Source organism: Protopterus annectens, chromosome 6.part0 (assembly GCF_019279795.1).
Source record: "Protopterus annectens isolate FY-2018-M chromosome 6.part0, PAN1.0, whole genome shotgun sequence".
Classification (NCBI taxonomy): domain Eukaryota; kingdom Metazoa; phylum Chordata; order Ceratodontiformes; family Protopteridae; genus Protopterus; species Protopterus annectens.
The window spans coordinates 1,659,084,871-1,659,094,941 of NC_056737.1; the positions used below are offsets into that span (position 1 = coordinate 1,659,084,871).

Here is a 10,071-nt window from a genome sequence, read left to right on the forward strand (position 1 = left end):
CTGCTGTTTATATCAACCAACACCTTTTCTGGGGTCTGATGAGCGCCGGCATCGGGCTTTAACCCGCTGCTCGTTCATCCCGCAGCCAGTTCTGCTTACCAAAAGTGGCCCACTGGGCGCCAGATTCCACGCCCGCCCAAGCCAGCGAGTCGGGCTTCTACCCATTTAAAGTTTGAGGATAGGGTGAGATCAAGCTTCGCCCCAAGACCTCTAATCATTCGCTTACCAGATAAAACTGCGCCCGCCGAGCCAGCTATCCTGAGGGAAACTTCGTAGGGAACCAGCTACTAAATGGTTCGATTAGTCTTTCGCCTCTATACCCAGGTCGGACGACCAATTTGCACGTCAGGACCGCTACGGGTCTCCGCCTGGGTTTCCTCTGGCTTCGCCCTGCCCAGGCATAGTTCACCATCTTTCGGGTCCCACCAGGTGCGCCACGCCCACCTCCCCGAGGGGACGGGTGAGAGGGGCCGGCGGTGCGCTGGGCGGGGATCTCGCCAGCCGGGCCGCCCTCACTTTCATTGCGCCGGGGGTCTCCTGCCCACCTCGACTCGCCTGTTAGACTCCTTGGTCCATGTTTCAAGACGGGACGGGTGAGTCACCGACGCCGCCAAGGACCCCGGGCACCCGAGGTGAGCCCGCTGCCCGGGCGGCGGCACGGGGGCGGGCCGCACTGAGGGCAGTCCCGGCCAGTCGGCAGTCCCGCTGGGGCCGGGCTCGCCCCGCCGCAGGGCGGGCGGCGGGGCGGCGGTCGCCTCCCACGCACCCCGGGCACGGCGAGGGCTGATGCCGCTGGTTGTAACACTTCTCCGGGAGGGGAGCTACCTTCCGCTGCCTTCCCGCCGACTCGAGCCGGTCGCGCGCACCGCCGCGGAGGAAGTGCGCCGACGGCGGCCGGCGCGCTTCGGGACGGTCCCCACCCCGGAGGGGAGGGGATCCGCCTGGCGGCGGCGCGCCGGGTTGAATCCTCCGGGCGGACCGCTGACCCCACCCGCTTACCTCTGAACGGTTTCACGCCTCTTGAACTCTCTTCAAAGTTCTTTTCAACTTTCCCTTACGGTACTTGTCCGCCATCGGTCTCGTGCCGGTGTTTAGCCTTAGATGGAGTTTACCACCCGCTTTGGGCTGCATTCACAAACAACCCGACTCCGGGAAGACCTGATCCGGACGCTGGGGCCGCCACCGCCTCACACCGCCCGCTGGCTGAGCCTCGATCACAAGGACTTGGGCCCCTGGGCGGCGCCGGGAGACGGACTTCCGTGACGCCACATTTCCCTGCGCCTGCCGCCCGGGCGGGATTCGGCGCTGGGCTCTTCCCTCTTCACTCGCCGCTACTGAGGGAATCCTGGGAAGTTTGTTTTCGTCCGCTTAGTAATATGCTTAAATTCGGCGGGTCGCCACGCCTGATCTGGAGGTCGCTCCGAGCTGGGGTCGCGGGGGCGGGGGCGGCGGCGGCGGGGGGGTCGGCCCCGGGGCGGGGGGGCGGACGGGCAGCCCGCCCTTCCCACCTCCCCGGGGACCTCCCCGCCGCCTCCCCCACCCGCCGGGCTTCCGGGCGGCGGGCGGAGGACGGCCGACGCTGCCCCGGAGCGCTGGGACCGGGCGGGCGGACGCCGGGACCCGCCTCGGGAGGGCAGCCCGTGGCGCTACCACCGACAGCCTCCGGGCGGGACCGACGCCGCCCGCCCCTTCCCGCCCTCGGACGGGCTCTCGCTCGGGCGGCGGGGACTCGCCTCCGCCCGCTCTCTCCCTGGGGACGGGGCCCGCAGCGGGCTCCTCGACTTCGCCGCTGCTCTCCGGGGCCGGACGACTTCGCGGGCGATGGAAGGCACGACGCACCTCAGACAGGCGTAGCCCCGGAGTAACCCGGGCCGCAGTGCGCTCGGCGTCGGCGATCAATGTGTCCTGCACCACATTAGTTCTCGCAGCTAGCTGCGTTCTTCATCGACGCACGAGCCGAGTGATCCACCGCCAGAGTCGCATTGCTTCGCCCGGGGCACCGCCGCGCCGCACTCGTGACGCAGCACGCCAGGTTTCACGGGCGCTGCCGCGGCGCCTGGCCGGGTTACTGGCTCAAGGCTGGGACAGCAGGGAGTCCCGCTGGCCGGGCGCGCTGCCGCACCGCCACCTCCCGGTCTTTGAACCGGGCGCTGGGCGGGCGCCTCCGCAGGTACCCGCGACCGACGCATCGAGGGGAGAGGACTCGCAGCCACCTCGGGCGGCCTCGCTGCCGGAGGGGAGGCCGCCGCCTGCCGGGACGGGCGCCTCTCCTCCCCTGCCGCTGGGAGCCCGCCGCCTCGGGCGCTGGGCGGATCGCACCGCTGGCTGGCGCTTCGCCGCCATCCTCGTGGCGGCGGAGGGGCGCTGGCCTCCCGCCGCTGGACGGACTCTCCCGCCGCCGGGAGGCGAGGGGGGTGGACGGGCGCCACCTCGCCGCCCCCCTCTCCCTCCCTCCCTCCGCCCCCGGGGGTCGGGGCGCGGAGAGGGGGCGCGGGAGAGAGGGCGCGCGGCGCGGGGGGGTCGGGGCGGCGGAGCGTGAGAGGCCCTGGTACCCGGGGACGGCGCCGTCCCGGGACCCTCCGCGGTAATGATCCTTCCGCAGGTTCACCTACGGAAACCTTGTTACGACTTTTACTTCCTCTAGATAGTCAAGTTTGATCGTCTTCTCGGCGCACCGCCGGGGCCGTGACCGACTCCAGCGGGGCCGATCCGAGGACCTCACTAAACCATCCAATCGGTAGTAGCGACGGGCGGTGTGTACAAAGGGCAGGGACTTAATCAACGCGAGCTTATGACCCGCACTTACTGGGAATTCCTCGTTCGTGGGGAATAATTGCAATCTCCGGTCCCTATCACGAATGGGGTTCAGCGGATTACCCGACCTGTCGCCAAGGGTAGACACACGCTGATCCATTCAGTGTAGCACGCTGCAGCCCCGACATCTAAGGGCATCACAGACCTGTTATTGCTCAATCTCGTGGCTGAAAGCCACTTGTCCTCTAAGAAGTTGGAGACGACCGCACGGGCCGCATAACTAGTTAGCATGGCGGAGTCTCGCTCGCTATCGGAATTAACCAGACAAATCGCTTCCACCAACTAAGAACGCCATGCACCACCACCCACAGAATCGGTGAAAGAGCTATCAATCTGTCAATCCTTTCCGTGTCCGGGCCGGGTGAGGTTTCCCGTGTTGAGTCAAATTAAGCCGCAAGCTCCACTCCTGGTGGTGCCCTTCCGCCAATTCCTTTAAGTTTCAGCTTTGCAGCCATACTCCCCGAACCCAAAGACTTTGGTTTCCGGAAGCTCCCGGCGGTCATGGGAATAACGCCGGATCGCTAGTCGGCATCGCTTATGGTCGGAACTACGACGGTATCTGATCGCCTTCAACCTCCGACTTTCGCTCTTGATTAATGAAAACATTCTTGGCAAATGCTTTCGCTGCTCGCCTTGCGCCGTCCAAGAATTTCACCTCTAGCGCACAATACTTAATGCCCCGCCGCCCTCTTAATCATGGCCCCAGTTCAAAACCAACAAAATAGAACCGAGTCCTATTCCATTATTCCTAGCTGAAGTATTCAGGCGACCGCCTGCTTTGAACACTCTAATTTTTTCAAAGTAAACGCTTCGACCCCCGGACACTCAGTTAAGAGCATCGAGGGAGCCGAGAGGCAGGGGCTGGGACAGGCGGTAGCTCACCTCGGGCGGACCGCCAGCCCGATCCCAAGATCCAACTACGAGCTTTTAACTGCAGCAACTTTAATATACGCTATTGAGCTGGAATTACCGCTGCTGCTGGCACCAGACTTGCCCTCCAATAGATCCTCGTTAAAGGATTTAAAGTGTACTATTCCAATTACAGGGCCTCAAAGAGTCCTGTATTGTTATTTTTCGCCACTACCTCCCCGAGTCGGGAGTGGGTAATTTGCGCCTGCTGCCTTCCTTGGATGTGGTAGCCGCTTTCAGGCTCCTCTCCGAATCGAACCCTGATTCCCCGCTACCCGTGGTCACCATGGTAGGCACAGATAGTACCATCGAAAGTTGATAGGGCAGACATTCGAATGTCGCCGCCGCCACGAGGGCACGCTGATCGCCCGAAGTTTATCTAGAGTCACCAAAGCTGCCGGGCCGAGACCCGGATTGGTTTTGGTCTGATAAATGCACGATCCCCGAAGGTCAGCGCCAGCATGTATTAGTTTCTAGAATTACCACAGTTATCCAAGTAACGGTGGAGCGCATCAAAGGAACCATAACTGATTTAATGAGCCATTCGCAGTTTCACTGTAGCGCCCGTGGTGCACTGAGACTTGCATGGCTTAATCTTTGAGACAAGCATATGCTACTGGCAGGATCAACCAGATAGCAGCACTCTCGGGCGGGCGGAGGGATCGGGCGGGGCCGGAGCCCCGCCGACGAGCCCCCGCCCGCGGGAGGGGTCCCACTCCCCGCGGAGGGGGCACCCCGGGTGCTGGTCGCGATCGCGGCCGCTGCCCCGAGGGACGCTGGCCGGGCGTGGCGCCGCTACAGCCAGAGAGGGGAGGCGGAGCTCCCGTGCTCCCGCTGGGGCGCCGAGCGGGGCCGCCCGCACGCCGCAGGACCCCTGCGCCGCCCGGCTCGCCGGTCTCGCCTGGACTACGCCGGGCGCGCTGAACGCCCGCTGCCCCCACCCGCCGCCTCCTGGGAGGAGAGGCTCACCCGACGGCCGTGACTCAAGGGCCACGCTGGGGCCCTCCGCCAGTGGGAGTCGGTCGCCCGACGATCGGTGTGGGACGGCGGGGAGGCGCCTGCCCGCCGGGCGCCGGGAGGCGTTCTCCCCGGGGGTGGGACCCGACTGCGCTCCCCACGGCACGCCTGCCGGCCCTTAACTCCTGGAGGCTGCCGAATCGTGCCGGATCGCGCGTGCCCGGAGGACGATCGGGGGGACGGACCCGCGGGGTGCGACCGAACCCGCGGAACTCCCCCCCGCCGCCGAGGGGCGGATCCGCCTCATCGGGCTTCCGCTGCCCCGCTTCCCGCCCAGTGGGGTTCCGGCACTTTGCGATATTTCGAGGACGCCGCCGGGTACCGGGGGAGGACGGACGAGCCCCCCCCTGGCCGGGCAGGAGCCCCCGGGGTCCCGCGGACTCCGGGGTCGCCTCCCTTGAGGACTTCCACCTGGAGGGGCGGCCGGGACCCCCTCACCCAGGCGGGAGCGCCCGCCCGCCGATCTCGCACCCTCTCCCTTCCGACTTCCGTGGGGAACCCTCCGGCTCCCGCTGCTACCGGGCGGGAGAGCTCTCCTCCCGGCTAGGAATCTCCCGGAGGCTGCCGGATCGCTTCTGTGTCCCGGTGCCTCGAGCCTCCCGGGGACTCCGCCCGATCCCGCCGCCGCTGAACTCCCCGCCGCCGAGGGGCAGATCCGCCTCATCGGGCTTCCGCGCCCGCCCTTTCCGATCCAGAGCTCCACGGTCCCCGCCTCCCTAGATCTCCTGGAGGCTGCCTGGCAGGGCCGTGTCCCGCGTGCCCTCGAGCCTCCCGGGGACTCGCCCGATCCGGCCGCCCCGCTGAACTCCCCGCCGCCGAGGGGCAGATCCGCCTCATCGGGACTTCCGCCCGCCATTTCCGGGTCCAGAGCTCCACGGTCCCCGCCTCCCCAGATCTCCTGGAGGCTACCTGGCGGGCCGTGGTCCCGCGTGCTCCTCGAGCCTCCCGGGGACCTCGCCCGATCCCGCCGGCCCTCAAGGAACTCCCCGCCGCTGAGGGGCAGATCCGCCTCATCGGGACTTCCGCTGCCCGCCCTTTCCGGATCCAGAGCTCCACGGTCCCCGCCTCCCCAGATCTCCTGGAGGCTGCCTGGCGGGCCGTGGTCCCGCGTGCCCTCGAGCCTCCCGGGGACCTCGCCCGATCCCGCCGGCCCGCTGAACTCCCCGCCGCCGAGGGGCAGATCCTCTCATCGGGCTTCCGCCCCGCTTCCTGGCCCAGTGGGGTTCCGGCACTTTGCGATATTTCGAGGACGCCGCCGGGTACCGGGAGGACGGACGCCCTCCCCGGTGGCGGGGCAGGAGCCGTCGGGGGCCCGCGGACCCCGGCGGGTCGCTCGCTTGAGGACTTCCACCTGGAGGGGGGTCGGGACCCTCACCCAGGCGGGAGCTCTCCCGGCCCGGCCGATCTCGCACCCTCTCCCTTCCGACTTCCGTGGGGCCCCTCCGGCTCCCGCTACTACCGGGCGGGAGAGCTCTCCTCCCGGCTAGGAATCTCCCGGAGGCTGCCGGATCGCCTGTGTCCCGGTGCCTCGGAGCCTCCCGGGGACCTCGCCCGATCCCGCCGGCCCGCTGAACTCCCCGCCGCCGAGGGGCAGATCCGCCTCATCGGGCTTCCGCCCGCTCCTTTCCGATCCAGAGCTCCACGGTCCCCGTCTCCCCTAGATCTCCTGGAGGCTGCCTGGCAGGGCCGTGTCCCGGGTGCCCTCGAGCCTCCCGGGGACTCGCCCGATCCGGCCGCCTCTGGAACTCCCCGCCGCCGAGGGGCAGATCCGCCTCATCGGGCTTCCGCCCGCCTTTCCGATCCAGAGCTCCACGGTCCCCGCCTCCCCAGATCTCCTGGAGGCTGCCTGGCGGGCCGTGTCCCGCGTGCTCCTCGAGCCTCCCGGGGACTCGCCCGATCCCGCCGCCTCAAGGAACTCCCCCGCCGCGGAGGGGCAGATCCGCCTCATCGGGCTTCCGCCCGCCTCCTTTCCGTCCAGAGCTCCACGGTCCCCGCCTCCCCAGATCTCCTGGAGGCTGCCTGGCGGGCCGTGTCCCGTGCTCCTCGAGCCTCCCGGGGACCTCGCCCGATCCCGCCGCCTCAAGCTGAACTCCCCGCCGCCGAGGGGCAGATCCTCTCATCGGGCTTCCGGCCCCGCTTCCCGCCCAGTGGGGTTCCGGCACTTTGCGATATTTCGAGGACGCCGCCGGGTACCGGGAGGTCGGACGCCAGCCTCCCCGTGGCCGGGCAGGAGCCCTCGGGTCCCATGGACTCCGGGTCGCTCCCTTGAGGACTGCCACCTGGAGGGGCGGTCGGGACCCTCACCCAGGCGGGAGCTCTCCCGCCCGCCGATCTCGCACCCTCTCCCTTCCGACTTCCGTGGGGACCCCCGGCTCCCGCTACTACCGGGCGGGAGAGCTCTCCTCCCGGCTAGGAATCTCCCGGAGGCTGCCGGATCGCCTGTGTCCCGCGTGCCTCGAGCCTCCCGGGGACTCCGCCCGATCCCGCCGCCTCAAGGAACTCCCCGCCGCCGAGGGGCAGATCCGCCTCATCGGGCTTCCGCCCGCCTTTCCGATCCAGAGCTCCACGGTCCCCGTCTCCCCTAGATCTCCTGGAGGCTGCCTGGCAGGGCCGTGTCCCGTGCCCTCGAGCCTCCCGGGGACTCGCCCGATCCCGCCGCCCCGCTGAACTCCCCGCCGCCGAGGGGCAGATCCGCCTCATCGGGCTTCCGCGCCCGCCTTTCCGATCCAGAGCTCCACGGTCCCCGTCTCCCCCAGATCTCCTGGAGGCTGCCTGGCGGGCCGTGTCCCGCTGCCTCGAGCCTCCCGGGGACTCCGCCCGATCCCGCCGCCTCAAGGAACTCCCCGCCGCCGAGGGGCAGATCCGCCTCATCGGGCTTCCGCGCCCGCCTTTTCCGATCCAGAGCTCCACGGTCCCCGCCTCCCCAGATCTCCTGGAGGCTGCCTGGCGGGCCGTGTCCCGTGCCCTCGAGCCTCCCGGGACCTCGCCCGATCCGGCCGCCTCAAGGAACTCCCCGCCGCCGAGGGGCAGATCCGCCTCATCGGGCTTCCGCTGCCCCGCTTCCGCCCAGTGGGGTTCCGGGCACTTTGCAATATTTCCAGGACGCCGCCGGGTACCGGGAGGTCGGACGCCAGCCCTCCCTGGCCGGGCATGAGCCCCCCGGGTCCCGCGGACACCGGCGGGTGCCACCCTTAAGGACTTCCACCTGGAGGGGGCGGCCGGGACCCTCACCCAGGCGGGAGCGCTACCGCCCGCCGATCTCGCACCTCTCCCTTCCGACTTCCGTGGGGACCTCCGGCTCCCGCTACTACCGGGCGGGAGAGCTCTCCTCCCGGCTAGGAATCTCCCGGAGGCTGCCGGATCGCTTCTGTGTCCCGCTGCTCCTCGAGCCTCCCGGGGACCTCGCCCGATCCCGCCGCCTCGCTGAACTCCCCGCCGCCGAGGGGCAGATCCGCCTCATCGGGCTTCCGCTGCCCGCTTTCCGGTCCATTGGGGTTCCGGGCACTTTGCGATATTTCGAGGACGCCGTCGGGTACCGGGGGAGGTCGGACGCCAGCCCTCCCCCCTGGCCGGGCAGGAGCCCTCGGGGTCCCGCGGACTCCGGCGGGTCGCCCCCTTGAGGACTTCCACCTGGAGGGGGGCGGTCGGGACCCTCACCCAGGCGGGAGCGCCCCGCCCGCCGATCTCGCACCCTCTCTCCCTTCCGGACTTCCGTCCCGGAAGGGGCCGAGGTCCGGGCCCCCCTCTCCCGGGATGGAGCTCTCCAAGCCCGGCCGTTTTTGCCACCTCTCTCCTTACGGAACCTCCGTCCCGGAAGGGGCCGAGGTCCGGGCCCCCCTCTCCCGGGATGGAGCTCTCCAAGCCCGGCCGTTTTAGGCACCTCGCTCCCTTCCGCACTTCCGTCCCGGAAGGGGCCGAGGTCCGGGCCCCCGTCTCCCAGGCTGTAGCTCTCCAAGCCCGGCCGCTGCACCTCGCCCTTCCAGACTTCCGTGGGACGGGACCCCCTCAGAGCTTCCGCTTCTACCGGGGCGGGAGAGCTCTCCTCCCGGTTAGATATCTCCTGGAGGCTGCCGACCGCTTCTGTGTCCCCCGTGCTCTCTGAGCCTCTCGGGGACCTCCTCCGATCCTTCCCGCCTCGTGGAACTCTGGTGGGCCGTGAGGCCTGTGACGGTCTCTCAACCGGGCTTCCGCGACGCCGTTCTGCCCTTTGCCTCAAGCTGGGACTTTCAGACTCGCTGTGGAGACGCTCATGTACTTGCACACCACCTCAAGGCTCTATCCCTGTATTCCGCCTCCACAGGCTTTTTGAGGGGGAGATCTATGCTCAAGCATGCAGGGCATTGTCAGACCCCACTCTGATGGACCTCCTGCATATCCACAAAACAAACAGTACCACAGAATTATTCCACCCCTAATTTCATCCCAACCCCCCATGCCACATGCTCCAGAGATCACAATGTCATTACTTACAATTAACAGAACATGCTGGAGGGACAGGTTTGTCTCTCAAAGACTGTCTGTACTCTGGAATAAGCTTCCCAGTCATGTCAAGCAGCGCACCTCACTGGCCCTCTTTAGGAGAAATCATGATGAGTGGATGGGTAACAGAAAGTACAATTCGCAGGGGATCACCCAGTTGCTCCTACTGGATAGGGGCTCTGTGAACTAACATCAGGTGGCACAGTGCCTAGGTAATTTTTTTGGGCTAGGCTTGCAAAAGGCTCCAGAGCCAATAGCCTAGTATACATCTATGAACCTATGGAACCCGCTTCTAAAGACCTAAACCCTTGCCTGTGATATAAATAGGACCTGCTGGATGAGATAGGTATGTATCCCAGAGACTACTCCATCTATGGAACAGGCTCCCCATCCATGTGAAGCAGAGCTTCCTCCCCTAACCCAATTCAAGTGGGAACTTGGACAATTGAGATGGGAAATTGAAAATCTGTAGCATTGGTTTGGCACCTATGTCTCTAATGCAAACAGGTAAATCTTGTAAAATGGTTCTTCATATCTTCCAGGCCCATGCTTATACTTATCAAGGGTATCAGAACTTGTCAGAGATTTGGGATACATGGCTAGGCTTAAAAATTTCATTGTGGTTGTTGGCCTAGTAAACACATGTTATGAACTCTATGAACTGATAATGAATAAATAAATAAATTCATTGACGGATACAGGTTCTCTGATCATCACTGGAGTTTCTCTCCAGTTCACGTTGTCACAAGCACAGTAGAATGAGCTTCAGGAGGTTGACACACACAGGTGTCACTGCAGCCACCATTGTCTACTTGAACACTCATCTACATCTGCAAAAGGAAAAAACAGACC

At 66.2% G+C, this 10,071-nt stretch overlaps 1 non-coding gene across 1 annotated transcript in view; it reads right to left on the minus strand.

Moving 5' to 3' along the window:
- Positions 1 to 1,417, minus strand: part of LOC122805160 — a 3,630-nt gene extending 2,213 nt beyond the window's left edge. Inside the window, exon 1 of the ribosomal RNA XR_006365348.1 lies at positions 1 to 1,417. This exon is cut by the window's left edge and continues 2,213 nt beyond it. This is a non-coding gene — a ribosomal RNA (28S ribosomal RNA).
- Between the last annotated feature and the right edge of the window lie 8,654 nt (positions 1,418 to 10,071).